The following is a 4,547-nucleotide window of genomic DNA, read 5'->3' as shown; positions in this document are numbered from 1 at the left end:
AAGCGAACCGGCCAGCAGGTGAACCCGTCCGATTCCACGGGTTGACCTGGTGCCCGGGAGGGGACTCTGAAAATTTTTCAGCCCTTTCGACTCGGGGTTGACCTGGTGGCCGAGAGGGGCCTCGCACGGCAGGCAAGCCGCCCTGGGCTCACCCTCCCCGGCCGCAGCGAGGGACTGCCCCTCCCCACCCCCCGGCTGACAGGATCGGGCGCACTGGAAGTCCGGGACAGTATTTTCCCCGACGCCGGGGAGGGCGGGCGGAGGGGCTCTGGCGGCCAGCCCGGGCCCCGGAGCTCGAAAAGGAAAAAAGGACCGGGCCCGCGAGAGACGGGGGCCCTGCCGCAGGGGGGGGGGCAGTCCGACCGGGGCTCACCGTGCGGCAGGCCCGGGCGTCGGCAGGGGAAAGCGGGCGAGGAGGCGCGGGGCCGGGTGCCTACGGCCATACCGGACCGAACGCCCCCGATCCCGTCCGATCTCGGAAGGTAAACCGTCCCGGGCCTGGCTAGTACTTGGATGGGTGACCGCCTGGGAATCCCAGGTGCCGTAGGCAGCTTTTCCCGGTCCGAGTCAGCTCTCTCTCCTTTTCTGGGGGGGAAGGAGAGGGGGGGACGGGCCGGAAAGCCCCTCGTCGCTCCTGCCGAGTCGGAGGTCGCGGCCGCAGGTCACGGGTCTGGGCGCCTGGGGTCCGGCTCCCCACCCACCCGGCTTCCTCCGCGGAGGACCCCCCCCGGGGCCACCGAAGCCGCTGGGGGAGACCCCGGGCATGGGGCGGACTGGCCCGGACCCTCCCGGCCGCCGGCCCGCAGGTCCGCCCCGAATCCCCCCCCGCGGCCACCCAGGCCAGGCCTGGCCAGGCGGGACGGACGGCGGGTGTCCAGCGCCCAGCGGCTTCCTCCAGCGGGGACCCACGGACCCCAAAGCCGCAGGGGGAGGCCCCGGGCCCGGGACGGACTCGCTCGGACCCCCTGCGCCCGGCCGCCGGCCCGCGGGACCGCCCCGAATCCCCCCGCGGCCACCCAGGCCAGGCCTGGCCAGGCGGGACGGACGGCGGGTGTCCAGCGCCCAGCGGCTTCCTCCAGCGGGGACCCACGGACCCCAAAGCCGCAGGGGGAGGCCCCGGGCCCGGGCCCGACTCGCTCGGCCCCCCCGCCTCCCCTGCGCCCGGCCCCCGGCCCGCGGGACCGCCCCGAATCCCCCCGCGGCCACCCAGGCCAGGCCTGGCCTGGCGGGACGGACGGCGGGTGTCCAGCTCCCAGTGGCTTCCTCCAGCGGGGACCCACGGACCCCAAAGCCGCAGGGGGAGGCCCCGGGCCCGGGACGGACTCGCTCGGCCCCCCCGCCTCCCCTGCGCCCGGCCCCCGGCCCGCGGGACCGCCCCGAATCCCCCCGCGGCCATCCAGGCCAGGCCTGGCCTGGCGGGCCGGTGTGCGGCTCCCCCGGGCTTCCTCCCCCGACGACCCGCGCCCCCCTGAGCCGCAGGCGGAGACCCCGGCCCCGGGGCGGACCGGCCCGGGCTCGCTCGAGCCCCCTGCGCCCGGCCCGCAGGACCGCCCCCCCGAATCCCCCGGGAGAGGCCCGGCCTGCACGCCACTGACGACCCGCGGCCCCCAAAGTCGCAGGAGGCGCCCCCCCCCGGTTAGCCCCGTCTCGCTCCGCGCCCCCCGCCCCTCGCTGCCGGGACCGGGCGCCGCCCCAGAGTCAGCCGCAGCCGGCCGGCCTGAGAGCTGCCCTCCTGTGGACGACGGTGAGTTTACCTTGATACTAACCGGCCGTCAGCCAGGTCAACCCCATTGCTAGACTGGGGTGGACCTGGTGGCCGAGTGGGGACTTGGAACATTTGACAGCTGCTTCCCGGGGCTTGACCGGTTGTCCTGAACGCCCCCCACCCCCAGCCCCAGCCCCCGGCTCCTGCTCCCCTCTCCCCAGCCTCGGTGCTCCGCTCCCTGCCTCGGAGGCTGCCTCTCTGCGGCGCCTGCATCGCCTCCGAGGACGCGCACCCTCCGGAGGCTGGACGTAAACCCACCACTGCCGCTGACCCGGCTCTCCGAGGGACGACTGTGAGGCCTCCCCCCCCCCCCCACCCCCGGACCGCCCTGGGGACGACTGCTAAGCCTCCCCCACCGGACCGCCCGGGGCAAGACTGCTAAGCCTCCCTCCCACACACACACACACACACTGTCGGGGGAGGACTATTAAGCTTTCCCCCTGGAGCGCCCGGGGCGGACGACTGTTAAGCCTGCCCCCGGAGTCCTCGGGGGAGGACTATTAAGCTTTCCCCCCTGGAGCGCCCGGGGGGGGACGACTATTAAGCCTGGCCCCCGGAGTCCTCGGGGGACGACTATTAAGCCTCCCCCGGACTGGCCGGGGGGCGACTATTAAGCCTCCCCCGGACCTGCTCCGTCTCGACTATTAAGCCCCCCTCTGTGGTCCTCAAGACCACTGCCGTGCTGCCCTCGGAGTGGGGTGACACCCGGGCCGGAAAGCAAACCGGCCACCAGGTCAACCCGTCGAATCCAATGGGTTGACCTGGTGGCCGGAAAGCAAACCAGCCGCCAGGTCAACCCGTCGAAACCAATGGGTTGACCTGGTGGCCGGAAAGCAAAACGGCCGCCAGGTCAACCCAGTAGATTCAGCGGGTTGACCTGGTGGCCGAACGGGGACTTTGAAAATTTGACAGCCGCTTCCCGGGGGTTGACCTGTTGTCCCGGTGGGGACTTTGAACATTTGACAGCCGCCTCCCAGGGCTTGACCTATTGTCCCGGTGGGGACTTTGAGAATTTTACAGCCGCTTCCCGGGGCTTGACCTGGTGGCCGAGTGGGGACGTTGAACATTTGACAGCCGCTTCCAGGGGGTTGACCTGTTGTCCTGAACGCCCCCCACCTCCCCCCCGGCTCCTGCTCCCCACTCCCCAGCCTCGGTGCTCCGCTCCCTGCCTCGGAGGCTGCCTCTCTGCGGCGGCTGCATCGCGTCCGAGGACGCTCACCCTCCGGAGGCTGGACGTAAAGCCTGACACCCGCCACCGCCGCCGACACGGCTCTCGGAGGGACGACTCTGAGGCCTCCCCCCACCCCCGGACCGCCCTGGGGACGACTGCTAAGCCTCCCCCCCGCCCACACCCACACCCACACTGTCGGGGGATGACTCTTAAGCCTCTCCCAGACTGCCTGGGGAACGACTATTAAGCCTGCCCCCCGGAGCACTCGGGGGACGACTATTAAGCCTCCCGCGGACTGCCCGGGGGATGACTATTAAGCCTCCCCTGGAACGACTATTAAGCCTCCCCCGGACTGGCCGGGGGGCGACTATTAAGCCTATCCTCGGGGGAGGACTATTAAGCTTTCCCCCTGGAGCGCCCGGGGGGACGACTATTAAGCCTGGCCCCCGGAGTCCTCGGGGGACGACTATTAAGCCTCCCCCGGACCTGCTCCCTCTCGACTATTAAGCCCCCCCTCTGCGGTCCTCAGCACCACTGCCGCGCTGCCCTGGGAGTGGGGTGACATCCGGTCCGGAAAGCAAACCGGCCACCAGGTCAACCCGTCGAATCCAATGGGTTGACCTGGTGGCCGGAAAGCAAACCGGTCGCCAGGTCAACCCGTCGAATCCAATGGGTTGACCTGGTGGCCGGAAAGCAAACCGGCCGCCAGGTCAACCCAGTAGATTCAGCGGGTTGACCTGGTGGCCGAACGGGGACTTTGAAAATTTGACAGCCGCTTCCCGGGGGTTGACCTGTTGTCCCGGTGGGGACTTTGAACATTTGACAGCCGCCTCCCAGGGCTTGACCTGTTGTCCCGGGGGGGACTTTGAACATTTGACAGCCGCTTCCCGGGGCTTGATCGGTTGTCCTGAACGCCCCCCCCACCCACCCACCCCAGCCCCCGGCTCCTGCTCCCCTCTCCCCAGCCTCGGTGCTCCGCTCCTTGCCTCAGAGGCTGCCTCTCTGCGGCAGCTGCATCCCGTCCGAGGACGCTCACCCTCCGGAGGCTGGACGTAAAGCCTGACACCCGCCACCGCCGCCGACCCGGCTCTCCGAGGGACGACTCTGAGGCCTCCCCCCACCCCCCGGACCGCCCTGATGACGACTGCTAAGCCTCCCCCACCGGACCGCCCGGGGGAAGACTGCGACGCCTCCCGCCAGGCCCCCACCCAGCCTGGGGGAAGACTGCTAAGCCTCCCCCCCCACACACACACACACACTGTCGGGGGATGACGATTAAGCCTCTCCCGGACTGCCCGGGGGACGACTATTAAGCCTCCCCTGGAACCACTATTAAGCCTGCCCCCGGAGTCCTCGGATGACGACTGCTAAGCCTCCCCCACCGGACCGCCCGGGGCAAGACTGCTAAGCCTCCCTCCCACACACACACACACACTCTCGGGGGAGGACTATTAAGCTTTCCCCCTGGAGCGCCCGGGGCGGATGACTGTTAAGCCTGCCCCCGGAGTCCTCGGGGGACGACTATTAAGCCTGGCCCCCGGAGTACCCGGGGGACGACTATTAAGCCTCCCCCGCACTGGCCGGGGGACGACTATTAAGCCTCCCCCGGAC

The 4,547-nt window shown here is 70.4% G+C and overlaps 1 non-coding gene across 1 annotated transcript; it reads left to right on the top strand.

Moving 5' to 3' along the window:
* Nucleotides 1–431: 431 nt before the first annotated feature.
* LOC135979835 (5S ribosomal RNA) lies at nucleotides 432–550 on the top strand. The gene has a single exon (XR_010597079.1). It is a non-coding gene; the product is annotated as a 5S ribosomal RNA (ribosomal RNA).
* Nucleotides 551–4,547: the final 3,997 nt, after the last annotated feature.

Source organism: Chrysemys picta, unplaced genomic scaffold (genome assembly GCF_011386835.1).
Source record: "Chrysemys picta bellii isolate R12L10 unplaced genomic scaffold, ASM1138683v2 scaf1277, whole genome shotgun sequence".
Lineage (NCBI taxonomy): Eukaryota > Metazoa > Chordata > Testudines > Emydidae > Chrysemys > Chrysemys picta.
Note: the sequence above shows the minus strand (reverse complement) of the source record. Positions and strands in the feature narration are given on the sequence as shown.